We start from the raw sequence: 19,580 nt of genomic DNA on the forward strand, positions 1-19,580 counted from the left end.
GCTTTTGCTTTCCTTTTTGAAATCTTTTCAGTATACTTTTTACATCACCTCACTGAGCCATGTGATAGTAATATATGTTGAAATATAAAAACCTGAGATTAAATGTTTGATTTTTGACAGTGTTCTTAAATATAATAAATTCAAAAGGAAATACTGTTAAGTTAAAATGGAGTGTTTTTCATTAAGTCCAATCAAATGGTAGACAACAAAGGATCTTTTATTTGAGAATATGAAGTGAAAATGAAAACCAGAAAACCTTTACTAAGAAAAGGTCCAGCTAAATTATGTTGGAAGGAGGTCTCCAGATTGGGTTTGGGTGTTTCTTTTGCTAAAAGTGAATTAAACTAAGATATGTTATGAAGAAATATTTTACAAAGAAGTACAACTTAATGCTTTTTGGAGATGAAAATAAGGTCTAAGGACAGTTGACTTTGAAAATAATTCTAAAGAAAGATCACATGTGAAAAAAATTGCCACAGCATCTGATCTTTTCTTATAATCATAACAGGGAAATGTTTGGGGGAAAGTAATGCTAGTCCCCTCTTTCTCTTCCATGGCAATACTGTAAAATCCTAGAAGGGGTGTTTACATTTCAGAATTATCCTCCTTAAACTACTGGTTTATGATAGTTAATGAGATGATATCCAAATGTTGAAAACAGGAAAATTCAAATGAAAATCTAAATGTGAAATATAATATAATGAAATAACTAAGCAACATAATACTACTCTGAATGTTTGCGCAAATATTGCAAAATGAACTGCAATACATTAAAATTCTTCAGTGGTTGTGTAATACATAAGTGAAGGTTTACATATAAAAGCTCTAGCTATCAAGAAAAGGGATCTTTATATCCTACTATCCTAAATTTTTTACTTGAAAACATCGTGAACATCTTAGAGTGCATTTTGAAAAGTTGTCATTAAATCTATTTGCACATTTCTTTGTAAACTGAAATTCAAGGTAAGAAGAAAGCATAGTGATCAAAGTAGTCTATTTGTGGTCAAATGTATCTTTCAGCTTTAGTGGCTGAGTGGCAGAAAGGTTTGGGGAATATGAATGGTAGAGAAAATAATAATTTCAGTTTTGGTGATTTTTAAGGACTGTATCTTCTTTGTAAGTAAAAAGTAAGAGTTGAACAAAGTATCATTTTTAAATGAGTGATAGCAAATAATAGCATTTTGAAAATTAATACAGGAAAGCAATTAAAATAGAATTACATAACAAATTCTTGCTAATATTTAAATATTTTCTCTTTTTTACTATCAAATGTTAAAGGTGATTTTTGTATGACCTTTGCTTTCATTTATCTTCTCTTTAAATATCATTAGTTGGGAACTAGAGCCCTGAAGCCCAGGCAGAAAAGGCATGGCAAGAGATGGCCAGTCTATCCTGACCGTACATCTTCTCACACATTTATTGCAAACTGACAATCATAGAACAGCTTTTTTTTTTTTATCACAGAGATTCAACAAAGAACAACTCCAGTACCAAGGGAAAATCATACTCCAGGAAAGAGAGAAATGCCATAATTGCATATTCAGGTTGCATAAATGCAGGCATGGCGAGGATAATTGTAATATTTGTGTGTGACAGCATTTTACCATTTAGAGAAGTCAATAATCGAGACATGATAGTATTTAGGTGTAATTGTGTGTATGTGTGCATACATCATATACTCCATGTAACGCACAAATATAAATTCCAGCCAAACTGAAAATGTATAAACATCATTAGTCTTTGTTGTTCAAAATATTCCTTGATGGATATGTTTTTATCTATTAAGTATATCTCTACCAACTGAATTATAAGAATTTCATGCTAGTCCATTTATTATATGATATTCTTATATTAAATAAAACTGTATGCTTTATATATTCATTTAAATATAAGAACATTCTCAATGAAGCAAATGCACACAAAACAGTAACAAAATAGTCAGATGAGCATTTCAGGTAAATTAAGATGCCAATATTTTTTTCAAAAAAAAAAAACTTTTTAAGTTATCCATGAAGTTTTAAATGTGAGCTTTGTTTTCAAATTATAGCAAAATATAAAATTTCCAAACAATGATTTTCCACAGTAACTTTCAAAGCAGACAAATTTTTTTAAAAAGTAGCTCTTATTAAATCTCTAAAATATAAAGGAAAAATTGTTTTCCAGTTTATTAAGACCCATCTAGAGAGGAAAACATGATTCTAGATCTACAATTTTTATAAGCCTTATAAGTGCTCATATTTATGATGCACATTAAAAATTCATATTCAAGATCCATTGTGACTGTGTGCATAGATTTACCAAGATGATGCCAAATATCACGCATATCATCTCATTGAATTAGTTTTAGTAGCAAAAAGTGCCACACTGAGTCCAGATATTTCAAATAAATCTCTCTTCCTTAAATATTCTGGCAGAAAGAATCTTTTACACTAAAAATCAAATTTAAAAGCAATAATATTGAATTCTATGGGACACTATCATTTTTTAAAGTATGAACTTAACCAAACTAAAGACCCCTCCCCCATGTGTGCATGTATATGCACACTGTGTCAGGAGAAATTATGCTTTTATTGTTAAAGTAAACTGAATGTGAACCCGTTAAGGTGATTTACATTGTCATCTATATAATTATATAGTTTTTAAAGATTATAAATAAACGTTTCATTTAATCCAAATTTTGCACATTGAACAATGTATCAATGAGTATTGTCACTATCAATTTTTATATGGTGGAAATATTTTAAAATATCAACTCATGCATACATCTATCCAAATCTAAGACAATCTAATTTAGCTAAAACTATAAAATCAAACTGGATAGTTAACTCTGATATTTCATAACTTCTTTATTTTAAGTTAGAAATATATAAAGTATAATATTTAAGAAAATTAATATTAGCCTTATTATACATAAAGAGTGTATTTATGTATCTATATTTGTGGAAAATACAGACATGCCATTATATATGTATAATTATATAACCTGTATAAATGCAAATATATCATTATGTATATCTTGTCTATGATTTTGTGCAGAGAAAAGCATTCTCATAATCTAAAATAAAGCAATACAGGTGTGTGTGTGTGTGTGTGTGTGTGTGTGTGTGTGTGTGTGTAGAGAGAGAGAGAGAGAGAAAGAGGAAAAAAACTGGTAGCTTCACAAAGAGATATTAAAGGTAGAATATTACCATGTTTGGAAATGAATATGAAGGTATTATGTTATATAAAGAAATATTGTTGAAAATTTTTCTCTCTCCTTTTCCTCTTTCTATGTATGTGTGTGTGTTCTGCTATTAACAAGAAAATGAACATTTGGGATGAAAGAAAATGTTGACTCTATACACATTTAAAATAGGGCACTTAAGTTAAATTTCGTAAATTAAAATTTAACTCCAATTGAAATTTCCTTTCTGAATATGAAATAAGAACCCTATAAAATGGGCACAAGAATCACAATATTATTTTGAAATTGTTCTCTTAAAAATTTTTCTCATGTAAATATTTGTATCATTAGTACCCTATAGTATCATAAAATATTCTAAAGGCATGTATGAAAATTCCATGAAATAGATCTGAAGGGGCCATCTTTGTAGCATAAAAATTAAGACTTCAAGTAAAGACAAAGTTCCTTACCCTTTGATTCAGACAGAACTGTTTCAAACCCTCTAGTTGAAAGATTTTTATGTACATCTACTTGTTGGTTTTTCAAATTTGTCATTTTTCAATACTGTAGAGATGAAAAGGAGATAATACAGGATTGCACATCGGGAATTTATATCGCTACTTAATAGTTAATATCTTGACCACCTTTAACATTATGCATTTGGAGAGTTATAACCTCAGTAATTCCAATGTTACAGCATTCAGGTGATGCTATTAAATGCCTTCAACTGAGAAGAGTCCTTATATGAAGAATCATTTACTAATACCTAGCTACCTAGATTTCCTGAAGTCTTTAGTCCACAAACCTATTTCTACGTAAAAAGAGTCTTATTTAACTTAACTATAAGGGTAGCAATGTTATTTGTCATGATGTTGACAAAAAGCAGTAGGCAAAAAGTTATCTGTACTCTCAAGTGGACATATTCATTCCCTAATTCCTAGATAATGAACAAGGATAAAACTGTATCTCGCATTGCCTCCCTTCAAGATGGTAAGCTAATGATGCAATAGAATCAAAGCAAGTTATGGGAGGAGGCAATGGGGGCATGGAAAGAGGAACACCTTTTTCTTGGTTCCACAAAGGGCTGAGGGCCTAATTATTTTTAAGTATAATCCAACCAACCTCTTCTCATGCTTAGCTGCACTGAGTGACACTATTTGTGATGCCCAGTGTGCTGAAACTGAGCAGGTTGCTGTCAGTTTAAAAATGACTATAATAAAAGTGACCATGAAGATGGATCTTGTGATTTTGCGTTTCTAATCAGTCATCTGTGAAGAACACTTTTGCTTTGATTCAGCAGACTGGTGACAGCCATGATTGATAGTGCACGAGGATGAAAAAAGGTTATTAACTGTCTTCCTATTAAGCTCAATGTATTACCCCTCTAGGTGCATCTCATACTTTAAGTTAAAGTACTTACTCAGGTAAGGTCAAGAACGAACTCTATGGAGATGGTATCCATTCTGCAGAAAATGAGCAAGGCATCCTTGCACTGATTTTTTTTTTTAATTCAGCATTTCAACTACATTTAATTCCACTGACTTATTTTTATTAGCTAAAGAATGAAAATTTCTGTCTTCCAAGAGCATCCATACTGAAAACACTAAAAGTATAGAAAATAGCTTTAAATGTTAAGATTTGAACATAGAGCTAACAGCAACATGTGTGTGGCATGTACATAAGCCTGTATTTAAACAGACGGTCAAATATTGTATAATCTCAGGGTATTTTTAAGGGTAGACACTAAAATTGATCTGTGATTAAAAAATAAACCTCTGTATAGTATATATGAAAATTGTCCTAATTTTCAATAATCCATAAGATTGTGATAAAACAATTTCTAAGAAATTTAAAGGATCTAACAGAATATTTAGATATTTGCTTTTGTTTAGAAGTAATGTATGAATTTATTAACTTCATCTCATTTAAAATTTTTGACATTAGAAATATTACATATAGATGCACACTTGAATGATGGTATCTGTTCATGTCTTTGAGGAATATAACTACACATCTGTTCACAAATAGCATCATAGATCCTAAAGTATTTAAAAGTTTTTAATAACTGAGGATACACCATTTATTAAATAATGAACTTTAAAATGTTATCATATTTCCTGTGTTCATTCATTCTTACTGAAGCCAAAATGTACTGAAAGATTTTTGTATACTTCATTTAACTTCTCTTTAAAAACACTGAAACTGTCAAGTTTTATCCTGAGAGATAACAGCTTAAATATATGCATTTTAATTTAAAATTGTAGTATTGTGTTTCTTCTTACATGTCCCACTGTAAACACTCCATACAGGTCAGATGTAATGTGAATTAGCCAGAAATATTTAAGGATATCAATAACTTAGCACCGACGTAACCATTTAAAATACAACCAAATTTCAGCTCTCTGTGCTTGATGGTTCTTCATTGAACGACTCTGAAGAGTAGCCCAGAAAAACAAAATGCTACCAGAATGTTATTAGAGTTTCAGCGCAGGGAAAATCACAGTGCATCCAAAAGTTTTCTCTAGTATATCATGACCTGTTTCTCCAGTGTCAGTTATTATACTCGTTTTTGGTATATAATATATTTTGAAAATGTACTGTTTTAATATTAGGATCCATCAACAATGAAAAATAGAGAAAGTAAGGAAATGAAGTTCAATATTTCTTTGAATTTCTCTTTAGAGCCACAAAAATTGGCTGTGTATCCAATTCTGCTTAATATTGCAATTGCTGTTTGGAGAAACCTTTCCAGCTCTCTAGTATTTTATGCATGCCAAGTATAACTTAAATACTTACACATTGAGAGCCTCTTCATAAAAAATGTTAGATCAATATGAAAATGATTTATTTAGTGAATCGTGTTTATGTGGAGTGGACTTAAAGGTAGATTTTAGGATTCATACAAGAGTCCCTCAATATGACACATTAACTTCATTATCAAATGGATTTCTCTTTCTGCCCTATGTAACTTCAACAGACAAACTTGTGCTCTCAAATTCAGAAATCAACTATGAGAGGAGTGATAGAGGGTGATAGATGGTCAATGATAGCATTCTATATTATTGTTCGAATATTTGTATAAGCCAATGAGAACTATGTCGCATGTTTCTCAAAACCACTGTTTGCTTTTAAAGTAAAAAGAGAGAGAGAGAGAGAGAAAGAAAAATGCAGTTTCAAACTATCCCATGTAAATTAGCAAAGTGCTCTGAATATCAGTGAAAGTCCAGTCTTCTTTTTGCCTACTTGGGAGTTTAAGGAAAATTGGGAAAAACAAAGACCAAGTAGGCCCAAGAGGAATACACAGAATTCCCAGTTACCATTTCCTAGTGTCCTCTGTTTCTTCTCTTTAGAGAAAATCTAGAGCACACATCGCACATAACACACATTTTAGGAAAGAACAAGGCAAAGAGGCAGTTTCAGATAAAGTTTAGGTCATTTCGAAGGCAGTGCATTAGCATAGCTGAAATTGATGTTGAGCCATATTTTTTTTTTTTTTTTTTGCAGACTTAGACATGGCAGACAGTAAAAGTTAAAACTGTAACATTTTCTTTGATACTTTTGGAACTACAGAACACAATGTTGCATTCATTTTGTTCAAGCAAGGGACAGAACTGGTGAAGAAAATCCCCACACCTTTGTGCAAACCCTTTAACTTTGGTTCTGAGTCTACCGTGACTTGGTTTCATCTACTGCTGGGGCACGAGGCGTCTTTAGTTTACAACGTCTAGGGTTTCGAATACTTTTAGCTTGAGACTCTCTTCCGAAGCTCTTCCAATCCTACGTACATGTATCTCCCCTTCTCTTCCTCCTCCTCCTCCTCCTCCTCCTCCTCCTCCTCCTCCTCCTCCTCCCCTTCTCCTCCTCTTCCTTCTCCTCCTCTAGACCTAGGGGACGTAGGGTAGGGGTACGAACTGGGTGGTGCACATCCGTGTAGCCAGAACGTGGAGGCTGTCAGTTGCTGTCCGCTCCCAGACTGTGTACCTGAGCGTAGTGGCCACTCGGCTCCTCTGCCCAGCCCACTCCAGCCTGCAGTGTTGCTGCTGTCACGCCAGCCGGTGATTTGATAGGCTTGTCGGGTTGCCATGGTGTTGACTTCTTGCCTCTGAGGAGCTGCCCAATGACTGGAGGTCTGGGATTAAAGCGGGAAGAGGCAGCGGCCACAGCGAATTTCAGCGGCAGCTGCAGCAGCTAGAAACGAGAAGCCAAGAGGACGAGGTCTTTAGACTGCGCTCCCCTCCCGCAGCCCGGACGGCCAGTGAGGGAGGAAGAAGAGAGGTGGGGGAGGTTGAAACGGTGACCACTCGAAGCCAGGAGATACAAGGGAGGGGTCTGAGACCCTCCCGGGAATAACTCATGAGCAATCTCCACGCGCTGAGAAGAAAAACCTTCCAGAATTCGTTATTATTCCCCCAAGACATTACCTGGCCGGGTGGCGGGACTGGGAGTAGGTGGTTGTTAAAAGGGGACTTGGGTGGGCGATACACCTCCCCCCCCCCATCCCACCCTTTATTTGAGCAGCGAGGCAGTTTGACAAATAAAGAGGCGCTGTACGGAGAACTTCAAATCGTGGAAAACTAACTTATTCCGAGGAGAGAAAGTGCAGTGAGACCGCAACCGAGTAAATGAAAATAGTTGCCTGGGCCGGCGGCCGGTGGGGGCGGCCCGGGGGAGGGGGGGAGGCAGAGGGGGGCATGTGCAAGGCACAACCCCAGACGGAAACTGTAAACTAGGAAATGAAAGGGAAAGAAACCGCTTCTGTTATAAATTAGTAGGTAGGTGAAGGTTACGCAAAGAAGAAAAGGGAAAGTAAAGCTGTTAAAAGAATAGAATAAAACCCCTGGGAGTTCAACTCAAAATCCAACCCCCCCCCACACTCCCCAATCCAAGGGGAGTAGGAGGAGGAGAAAAAGAGTGCATTCTGGTGTGATGAGAACTCTCTGGAATGTCTGGAGGAGAGGATAGAAGTGCGAGGGTAAGAAGACCCGGGTGCTAAATAATTGGCAGGGGAGAGAAATGGGGGAGGGGCGGGGTAGGAAAGAGAGATTCCGCGATTCACCGAAGGGACCTGGCGAGTCGGAAGAGGGGGATTCCAATGGCAGGGGGAGAGGTACAGAAGTTCAGACCTGTAGCGCAGAGGAGGGAGCGACCAGAGTCAGCTGGAGAAGAGGAGGAAGAAGGTGTGTGCTGCGGAGGGGGGGTGGGGGCGTGGGAAGGCCACCACCGTCAACTGCAAGGGGCAACTGCTAGGACAGAGGGCAGCGAGAGCAGAGAACCCGAGCGACTCAGGCGGTCGGCGAGAGCACCGCGGGGCAGCCCCCGCGAGTTAGAAGCCAGGTGCCGCACCGCCCGCGCCCCGGCTCGGGGCGATGCGGGGACTTTTCTGGCCAGGAGGAGAGCCGAAGGGTCAGCCTTCACGACTCACCGCGAGTCCCAAACACACGCCTCACTAACTACTTTACAGCCACTTCCATTGATTTTCTTTAACAAATAAACAGAATACCCGTTACAGCAACACTTCCTCTTGCTGCAGCGAAAATGCCACACGCTCTGATTGCTGTATTTCTCTGGATAGCAGTTTTCACATCTCCAAAATAAATTATTTTCCCTCACTTAAAAGATCACATGTGTGATCACTTTCAGGTTTGGGGAGTCTAACCCTCGCCCCCTTCTCTATTTTGAGAATCGCCTTTTAGATTAAGTAGAAGACAGGTCCGGATACAAGTTTGTAAACCTGGTAGGGCTCGCTGACATTTGCATATTAATTTTTGCTAATAAGAAGTATCAATTTGGAAGGGAAACGCCGACGAAGAAAATGACTCCTTTGCAACCGCAGGGAAATTAACACCAGTCCGACAGCCACACCTAAGCTACTCCCCTAGAGTTATCTCTAAAAAACATTTCCCTTAAAAAGAAAGTATTGTCAACTATACTTCAATTTAAAAAAATAAAGTCTCTATTTTAAAGTACCCCCCTTTAGAGCGGTTTCTGCTGGAGGTTCTAACATACATGTCAAAGGGTTGTTGAATTATTCATTATTGTAATTACTACCATCATTGTCATTATCCCTTTCCATGTGGAAATAATTTTATTATCGTAATTTGATATCTGAAGAATTTCCTGTTAGTCGTTTGATAATCATTTTTTTTCTGCTGAAAAGAAAAGTTTTGTTTATAAATGAGATAGAGAAAATGTTTTAAATGCTTTGATGTTTGCTATAGATTTCCGTTTATCTAATCGATCGGAATGCCAATAAAATCGATTAAAGGTTTAGTGTTTTACAAACAACCATTTTGTGCCTTTTGATTTTATGTTCAGAATGATTTTAATAAAGCTAATGCTTTCTTTTAACATTCTCCCTTTAAAAAATCCAAACCTTTATCGTTTTTCCTTTTATTATTAGAAATTGTCAGTTAAAGTTCTTCTAATAGGAAAATAAAAAAATATAAGCAATGGCTGCAATGGTTTAAATTTCATTCTCTTGTTGCTCAAGGTATTTAAATAAAGCCCTTTAAAATCTCTGTGAATTATATGCGATCATTCAGTGATTGCGGAATATTAAATTAAACTTAGATAAATCCGCATTGAAGGAGGCAGCACCCAATCCTGAATTTATTTCCCATTTTCTCTAACAGCATCACTGCGCTCCTCTCTTTGCAATGACAATGTGCCAAATCTGGGCATTTTGAAAACATTTTCCATATGCTTTAACAGGGGACTGATAGACAAAGAAGAAAAGGAGATGATCTTTTTGCTCTGAGGTATATTTTCTTTAACATTTTTCTCTTAGACTTTCACTAATAATCATTTTAAAGCCAAAGTTTGAAATCATTTAATTCTTTTTTTTTCTTTCACCTTTTTTTTTCTTGCTATCTTGTAATTTATTCCTGAAGTGGAATTTTGGTTACAATATAATGTAAAGCTATCATTTCTGTACCTTGGCAAACAACATTTGTTTCAAAATCTTTGATTTAGTTTCTGCTAGCTGCCTTTTGTAATTGAAGATGGATTTAATTATACATTTTTGTAACTTAGATCAGATGGGCTGTTTGTTTGCTGCAGGATTTAATGGTGCTTTTGTGTCTAATATTTAGGGATGTTACATACAGAGGTGGTGGCTTTTCTTCAGTTATAAAGATCTGCACTTTTGTCTTGGAAATGTGGATGTTGAGATGAATGTATTGTCCTGTTTTCAAATAATTCTATTCGGTAGCCAGTGTTTAGTACATTGTCTAAACAGCACTGTTTTGACTAGATATAGATGTTTTAGGTTTAAAAAGATCACAACTTTATCGTCTATTCAGTGAAATCTCAGTTCTTTCTTTTCCCACTTATCTATCTTTTCCCATCTGCGTCGTTGTCTCTTACAGCTATTCCCCAGATGAAATGTAAAATTTTTGTTGGATATGTTTGCTGGAAATATCTCCATGTGTTTTGAGAAGGGTGTGCTTGTGATCCTGGGTTTGGGGGCAGGCAGTGAGTATACTGGTGCTGAGGGAGGTGGGGGGTGTAGTGGTAAGTGATAAGGAGTCCTCATTAATTTGCATAAGAGCTGTTGAAGTGCTTGTGAAGTTGGTGAAGTGCTATTGTTTGGGGAGAGTCCCGCCTGATTTTGTTTATAAACACTGGGCTGGTTGCCTAGGGGGAAAGAAGGTCACAGCACTGTCTGAGCCCTGACCTCTGAAAGGCCAGAGGGTGTCTGACTTTTCCCTCCCCCTTCCCCCATCCCTTCTCTCCTCCCTTAATTCTTCCCTCCTCAGACCGTCTATAACTCCTCCCATTTTCCCCATTCCTGACCTTACCTGTGCCTAACTTTACATAATAATGACTGCACCCGCCACCCCAACACTTCAAAAGCAGGTCAGAACCTCCAGAGAAAAAAGGTAAAACATTTACTGCAAAGTAAAAACCAAAAACCAAAAACGGACTTTGGTTAGAAAGAGAGAAATATACAGAAATATGGAAGTACAGATTGAGACCGGGATCAAGATAGGGGCATTTAATGACAAAAAAAAGACCACAAAAGAGATAAGAGCCAGGTTGGGGGAGGGGAGGGAATCATCGAAGGACAGATTTTAACTGCCCACAAATGCTACACACACACACACACACACACACACACACACTTACAATGTCTTTCCTTTATGAATTTCATTTCATCTACCTCACTCTAACCATCAAAGACAGTGTCCATTCTGGATGTTAGGTCATATTTTACCCCCCCCCCCTTGTGAGTTCTCAAGAAAACTATACTTTTTTTTTTTTTTAATAGTAATGAGATTTGGCACTCTTCCACATTATTTCTTGAATTATTTCACTGTAAATACGTTTGTGACACCTTTCCAAATAAGCCCTTCACTTTCCCATTCACTGACAAACTTCACGTCTCGCTTTTACACGCATACACACACACACACACACACACAGAGCCCACCTCCCCACTCACAAAATGACAGACACTGGTATCAAGTTTAAGTGTGTTTGGAAAGGAGTTGCTGAGTTAAAAATGTTAGTTAACAGACTGCCTTTGTTAAATAGCCCCCGGGTGGAGAAGACCCAACAAAAAAAAAAAAAAAAAAAAAAAGGAAGGAGGAGGGGGGCTGAGGATCTGAAAGTGTCTGTGGTGATATAAAGGGTTCCTAACACTGAAATCTTGTAATACCTCGTTTCAAACTGAGCTCATCTATAGACCCCGGATGCGCGGTCAAAAGACTGGGAACCTTTTCCCCTTGGGCTGGGGTTGGTCTAGAGCTGGCGGGACGTGAGGCAGAGGGAGGTGGGGTATTTGCTAGTGCACTGCTGAGGGCAGGGCGGGGAGACCGGGGGACAGACAGCGGAAGACTCCTTAAAGAGGCTGTAAAGCCCAGAGTGTCCACGTTATAGATTTGGTTAATAAAACCCGCCAAGGAAAAGTCTGGAAGTGGAAATTACCTTTTGTCTCAGTATTAATTACTCCTTGCCTCCGCCACTCAACACCTAACCACCTGGTGTCCCTTTTGGGTTCTCCCCCAGCTCGGGGCTCGGCGTCAGGGTCCGAGCGCCCCGGAGTGGGCTCGGCTCGGCTGGGGTGGCCCTGGAGTGTGGGAGAGGGTGTAGGGAAAGTTCTGGGTACTGCAGGGAAACCCCTGCTCCTTTCACTTTGTAATAAAAAGTAGCCAAACGTTCCTGGAGGGCAGCGGCGGGTTCGCGCAGAGTTTAGGGACAGTGGAATGGGGCGTGGGGGGGGGCAGGGTCAAAGGTTGACGGCAAGGGGTCCGCAGAGACCCGAGAGGAGCAGCTGGGTTTCCTGGAGCGAGGGGCGGAGGAGGAGGGCTCCAAGGGCCGCGGCGCAGCCCGGGCGAGCCGGGCCGATCGCGCCCTCGCCCCGGAGCAGCCCGCGGGCTGGGCTCGGGCTCGCCCGCCTCGCCGCGCCCCTGCCCGCGGCGCTGCGCTCCGCGCCTCTAGGCCCACCCCAAGCAGACCTGCCATCGCTTCTCCCCAGCTACCCTCCTCGCGCGGGCGCGCTCCGAGGCCGAGCCCTGGAGGAAACTCTTGACTCCTTGCTCGTCCCTCTCTGCCCCATCCCCTCAGCCCATTAACCCCCGACCCTCACCCCAGCTTCTCTTCTTAGGAAAGAGGTGAAAGAGGATGAGAAAGAGATGATTAAAAAGCACACACACACACACACACACACACACACACACACACACAGCCTAGGAGGGGAATACTCGCTAGCAGAAGGGATTGCAAAAGTGGGCGCTCCTCTTACAAATCCTCCTTCCTTTTGTTTTCTTACTTAGAATTCAATAACTGCCCCCCCCACCGAGTGGGGAGAGAGAGAGAGAGAGAGAGAGAGAGAGAGAGAGAGAGAAGAGAGATGTATTTTCCAAGAAAAGAGAGGGATAGGGACGTAGAGGAGAAATAGTCACCAAATTTTTAAAATGGTTTTCCTGATTTGACACTTGGTGTTTTGACATTAATGACATTAATGTTATTGATGATGTTTCAGGGAGAAAAAGGCAAAAGAAATAAAGGAGAACTTGAAAACGAAATGATCATCATTTCCCTATTCTTCCATGCCAGAAATAGACCCCTTTCTTCACCTGAGCCTGAAACAGACTTATTGTTCTCAGGTGTTTCCTTCATCATACGCATTTACCCGTCTGAAATCGCAGGAAATGGTTTTTCCATCAGTGAGCTTGTACATGGAGCCCTCTCCCGCAAAGGGCTTGATCTTTTCTGATTTGAACCTGAAAGTCTCCCTGCCTTCATTTCCCCTCAGTCTTTTTAAAAGCCCCCACCCCCTTCCCCAACACACACCTCAAATAGTTTTTTAAAGCCAGAATTTTTGCTCTCTGGGGTGTTTTTCTGTAAACAGCAATGCTACATAAACACCTCCTTCACTTGCAAGTTACAGAGAATTAAAATTTTACCACCGTGGCCATGTATATTTCCTAAAGCCCGTGGATAAACTCAACTGAGGTGTAATCAGCACGCCAATGATACAGTTACTATGCAAAGGTAAGACTGTAAACAAAGTAACTTGAAAATCTTAGAAAGCCATACACTTTGAGCAGATTTCTTCCCTAGTAAGTTTAAAATAGAATGCAGTCTTTGGAGAGGTAGATGATTTTCTTTCTGTTAGCGTTTAGTAGCCCTGGTTTATACTATACTAGTACATACATTGACTTCAGATTCCTAAGGTGGTGATTTGCTTTTTTTCTCTTAATAAAGACCATATCTAGGTTGTATTCTCTACTCCAAGCCTCTGGACTTTCATTGTAACCTTAGCCAGCTGTTGTAGGCATCTAGCTTTCCTGATTTGGGCCTAGGTCTGCTCTTTTGAGGACTATGCTTTTATCCTCCCAGGTGTCTTGTTTGGTTTTTAATGCCATTTGCATCAGTTGTAGGATTTTCCAAATGTTCCCTGATAACAGGAGGTTTCAGGCCCTGAAAGGTACATGTTTGCAGCCTCTGTTGTTCTTAGTGCTTCTGTGATAAACCTTCCTGTTGGTATTTGGTAGATCTGGTGCTTAAGGCCTAAGACAAGGTTTTGAAGCAGATCCTGGCGATCCAAAACTTCAAAGGCCTGTCAACTCAAAAGCAGCTAACGCCTCACCTGTCCAGGAACCTGGCCATTGAAAGTATTTCCTGTTTTTAGCTTGTTTGGTTTGTTACTTTCACCTTCTCTAGAATTCCTATTTTTGAAATATTATATAGATAGTGTCTATTTGTGACCTGTGGTATAGCAGTGTATCAAGATACAATCTGAGTAGCAAGGAACTATATATATATATATATATATATATATATATATATATATATATTCCATATTCAGATATTCAGTAGGGGGTATTTAAAAGTATGTCTATTCCTAGTTTTAGTTAATTATCTTTTAATGAAAGTGTCACTCATATTCACATCTGTAATATTGGAAAGAGATAATTAGATTTTCAAATGAGAATCAGCCACCTTAAATTTTGCACCAGAAAATACCAAGTATATTTCATTCTAATGAGATCTGTAGTGGGGTTTTAAAATTCATCATAATGTGCTTCACGAAAGATAATTCAACAGACTTGCAAGATGAAAGGTTTTTTTCCCTAAGTCTTCTTAAAGCTATTACATTGAACTTATGCAATTCTGATAAAATATTCAAAAATATTACATAAAGGCTAGAATCAGATCCCCACTATCACCCCTGTACCCATCACTTATTCTCATTTGAAAGTTTACTTTGACTCAACTAACCGCTGCCATCTTCCATGCCCTGGGTTTTCTCTCCTGAGTGTGTAAGCGAAAGATACCAGCCTAAATAGGTGCCGGTGGATCCAGAGTGCAATCCTTCCTTTGAAATAGGCAGGGCCAAGCGGGGTGTGCACACTGCCAGGCACCCTTTATTTACATACATCTGCATATTTGCTCAGGCCCCGTATTTCGCCATTAAAATGCGTTCTTGTTCACAGCAGAATAAATGAAGCAGAGAAAAACTCTTCATTACTCTAACTTACATTTCTCCTTAAAGCTCCCTGGTAAACAAATCTCTGGTCCGATAGTAATTACTTTGACTCATTAAAATTAAAAAAATTTTTTTTCAACTGGTTAAAGGGCATTGCTTTGGCGGTATTTGTGTTTTATTTTCTCTCCCTTTTTGCTGAAAGAGAGAGAGGGAGGAGAGAGAGAGAGAGAGAGAGAGAGAGAGAGAGAGAGAGAGAGAATGTGTGTGTGTGTGTGTGTGTGTGTGTGTGTGTGTGTGTGTGTGTCTAATGAAGTTTGGGAGTCGCGCGCGCAGGGGCGCGTGGGGTGCGAGCCCCGGAGGCCCCCATCCCCTGCCCTGTCCGCGGTCGCAGCGTCCCAGGCTCCCGCCGCAGCGCTCCGAGCCTTGGAAGCCGCTCGGCTCCCGGGCTGCTCCGAGTCCGGGCTGCGCGTCATTTGCAGTCTGGGGAATGTTGATCACCTCACTAATTACACCTCTCTCTCCCCCCCTCTCCCTCTCCCTCTCCCTCACTCTCCTCTCTCATTCCCAGAGTGCATATCGGGAATAGACACACAAAGACATGCGCACTCAACTTAATCAGCCATTTTTTTAAACAGGGCTAAAACGATAATAATTAGCAGAATAAAGACATATCGGATTTTCATTTCCTTTCCTCCTTTTCCCAACCCCTTCACAACCAAACAGCGAGACCGCGGTCGGCACATGCTTTAACTCCTCCCGGACCCCCGAGGACCGCTCCATGCCCCCCACTTTCTGCTTCAGCGTTTTTATTTTCACCCAATAAAGTTCGAGGATTATTTTTTTATTTTTTTTATTTTTTTTTAAATGAACCCTCTCGTTTTACTTGGATGTGATCAGCTGTAAGTAAAATAAAAGCAAAACAAAAAAGAGGCGAAGATCGAGTAGGAACTGCAGGGGAAATGGAAAGTAAGTTTTTTCTTTAACTTTTATTGAGTAGTTTGTGTTAAATTTAGGTCGAGTATCGATTATCTTTCCAGCCTGATCTTGCACAATCTTTGATATTTCGCTCCCTCTCTCTCCCTCTCCGCCTCTCTCCCTCTCTGCCCCTAGCTCGCTCGCTCTCGCTCGCTCTCGCACACATCCCCTCATCCCGACCATCTCTTCCGCTCTGCCCCCCTTTTCTATCTCTTTCCCCCTTTTTTTTTGGCTCAAGGATTTGCTCCGCTGCAAGAGGGAGGGGGCACTGAGGGACCTGATTTTCCACTTTCTTTGGGGGGGGGGGCTGCGTTTTTGGGATTTAACTTTTGGATTCAGTGGCGGATCATCCACGTTCGGCCGAGCAGTTTTCTCTCCTTTTTTTTCTGTCTTTTCGGGTTCTGTCTCCACTGCGAGCCTGTGGCGTTCTCGTGGCGCGGGGAAGCTGTCAGCTCCGCAGCGGCGCGGGCACTGCCAGGGGTCCCCGGTCGCCCCGCGCCCCCGCAGCCCTGTCGGGATGGCCCTTTCTTCTCACTCATCCTCCCAAAGTTTGGACTTTGGGCGGCGGGGCTTGGAGTCCCTCTCCCCCCTGCTCTGTCCCTGCTCTACCCGCCCCCCCCCCCTTATTCAGCCTCGTTCGTCGTTCTTCTTCCTCCTCTTACCACCCCCACCCTCTCTCAAGTTCCCCGAAGGGCGCTTAGCGCGCGGGACTGGCGGAGGACCCGGGGTCCGAACGCCTCGGGCAGGGGGGGTCCAGGGGGCCGGGGCGCTAGCTGGGGCTGGGGCTGCAGGTAGACCCCCGCCGGCCGGCGCGGGCGGCGGGCACCGCCGAGGGCTGCTCGCGGCGGCGCGGGCGGCGCGGACTCGGGCGCTGGCGAAAGGGAGGCAGGTCCGTTAGGAGGCGGGAACGCCGGGCCTCGGGGCCAGGGACCCGGGAGGCGGCAGCAGCTCTCGCCCGGCGCTCTCGCTGCTGGGTGTGTGTTAGACCAGGGATCGATGCCAGCGGCTCGGGGTCAAGAATCTTTCCTTTCCTTTTGGCAAAGGGTGTGTGTGTGTGTGTGTGTGTGTGTGTGTGTGTGTGTGTGTATTGGGGGGCTGTGGCCGCTGTGAGAACTGATTTATTCCCTGACCCCCCAAGGAGGTTCCATGTCTACAAACGAACTTCACCTTCTTCGCCTCTCTCCGCATCAAGTGCGCCTTCCGGCCGGGAGCAGCTAAGGGAAGAGGGGCTGGAATGCGTCGGGTCTCGCCTTCCTCCTACTTCTATTTCACACCCTCCTCCCCCCCCCCCCCCATTCTTTCTGCTCGTTTCTATTAGAAAAAAATAATAAAATTTCTCATGGAATTGTATAAAGTTTCGCTGCCGATGCCCAAGTTACTGAGGGTTACCCATCCTGTCCCCCTTCCCCCACGGAAGACGGTGCACTGGTTTGTATTTCTTTTGTTACCTGTGATCCGGGCGGGGGGCTCCTTTCGCGGCTCGGGCTGGGGTCCGGCCCGGAGAGGAGGCTCCGGTGGGCGCCTTTGGCCGCGACTCCTCACTTCCGCGCGGTTCTGCTGAGATCTTAGCTACCGTTCGGTGAGACACTCTCCTTGTAGGTACCAAAGGTTCAGATCGCAAACACGGACCCCCCCCCCCACCCCGACCCCTACACACACATACATACACACTCACACTCAACACGTACTCACAGACACACACACGTTCTCTCTACTCCCCCCCCCCACCTCCAGCCCCCACCTTGCCTTTCCCCTCCCCCCTTCCAAAAAAAGCACATACACAACAACAACACCCCCCCCCCCAAACCAAACAAAAACCCAAAGACAAGTTCACTGGCGGAAGATGGTGGATTGACACTGACTCAGACAGAGGCAGGTTCACCAGGAAATCTGGCGGTCCCGATTTCTGACAGTTGCATTTCCTCTCCTTGAGTCCTTCCCCCCCCCCTTTTTAATAACTCTGTTCCATGTTTAATCAAGGATCATGTAGATGGCAAAAGGAGAGACAGAGAGAGAGGAGAGAGAGGAGAGAGGAAGAGAGAGGAGAGAGAGACAAGAGACAGAAGGAGGGTTCTTTTTTTTTTTTTTTTTTTTTTTTTTTTTTTTTTTTTTTATTGTGTTCTCCTGGATTTTCAGTGGCTTGATCCCTATAAACGTGGAGTGGTTAAAGCTCATATGTAGTATTATATTTTTAGTTGGGTGGATGGATGGAAGAGTCAGGGAGAGGCTGCGGCTGCCGCTGCCTTTTCGGGTGTTGCTTAGATTAAGGCTGAGACTTGGCTGCGATTGGGACGCGACAGTGACACGGGCATCGATCGCTTCCATTGAGAGCAATGCAAAAACACAGCCCGGGTATGTAACACTCTCGGTGCCATCAACATTTGTTTTACTTTATATTTACTGGCAAAACTGACAGAGCAAGCTCAGACTTTCTTTCTTTCTTTCTTTTTTCCCCTCTTTTCTCTTTTCTAACTGAAGAATAAAAAACAATTGTGCATAGAAGTTGTTGGAAATGATGGTTTAAATACAACAGAAAGGAGATATTTGGAATTATTTCACCACCTCTGTGACTGATTGTGTTTTAGAGTTTTTCTTCTCCACAGAGGAGCATATTACAGAAAATGAAGGTTTTCTTTTTTCCTTCCTGGTCTTAAAAAGAGAAAATCCTTAAGGGAATATTTGATAGTTTTCAACGTTTGCGGTTTCAATCAGCAGGAAGGCACACAAAAATAAAAGATGGCTAGCCAGCTGTTTTAACCTCTTGCACCTGGCTTCAGTGTGGGGATCATAAGGTTTATATAGTTATTTTTTAATGGTTTTAATATTTATGGCATAAACTGAGGCGAGAGCATCACTGTATTTATTCAATAGCTGGTTGCTTTTGGATTAAAAAAAAGTAAAGTCATATTTGAGTGTTTTCATTTTTATGGCAATGAAGATAGAGCCAATGAAATATGGGGGAAATACCATAAATCTGAAAAGTGAAATGTACCTAAGGAACAAAGAAAGGTCAGGTAAACCAGCTGTGTAAGTCAAAGCAATAGCACCAACTGTGGGGTTAGACAGGGAGACTGGGCTCTGGGTCTAGGAAGTGAAAGTTGCCACTAAAAGTTAAAAATGTAGGAACCATGTTCAGCTCTATTGTACTCTTTCGCAGTTTTTAGAAGATGAGCCCAAATCTGTTCATTAATTTTGAGCTAGTTGGATTATTTTTAAAGATGCTGCACCAGCAAAGGAAAGCATAAAGGATGCTGAGAAAATCGCTGTTTAATATTGCAGAATTTACTGCTTTCATTCTGACCATGAGCCTAAATTTACACAATGAAATTTGATTATCTCTAATAACAATATTAGATCCTCCACTGGATGGATGAGAATTGGGGTGGTTTTGTTGATTGCAAGGGTTTAATGTTGCATTTCAGAATCTGATGTGGTTTGGCCTCCCTTCCATTAACTGGAAAACCCCTGAGGTTTTACAATTATTTCTTAAAGATAATACATTTAAGA

General features: G+C 41.1%; 1 long non-coding RNA gene across 4 annotated transcripts in view; it reads right to left on the reverse strand.

Annotated features, from left to right (window-relative positions):
• The window catches only part of LOC102899780, a 42,765-nt gene extending 24,742 nt beyond the window's left edge, over positions 1-18,023 (reverse strand). For 3 of the 4 annotated variants that reach the window (XR_002151844.3, XR_891319.4, XR_002151841.3), the window contains exons 1-2: positions 17,522-17,717; positions 7,145-7,351 (exon numbers count right to left, since the gene is read on the reverse strand). This is a non-coding gene — a long non-coding RNA (uncharacterized LOC102899780). Of the gene's footprint in view, positions 1-7,144; positions 7,352-17,521; positions 17,718-17,935 lie in introns of those variants that run through there. The other variant, XR_002739427.2, reaches the window with a different exon arrangement.
• Positions 18,024-19,580: the final 1,557 nt, after the last annotated feature.

The sequence above is a fragment of the Felis catus genome, chromosome F2 (assembly GCF_018350175.1).
Source record: "Felis catus isolate Fca126 chromosome F2, F.catus_Fca126_mat1.0, whole genome shotgun sequence".
Lineage (NCBI taxonomy): Eukaryota > Metazoa > Chordata > Mammalia > Carnivora > Felidae > Felis > Felis catus.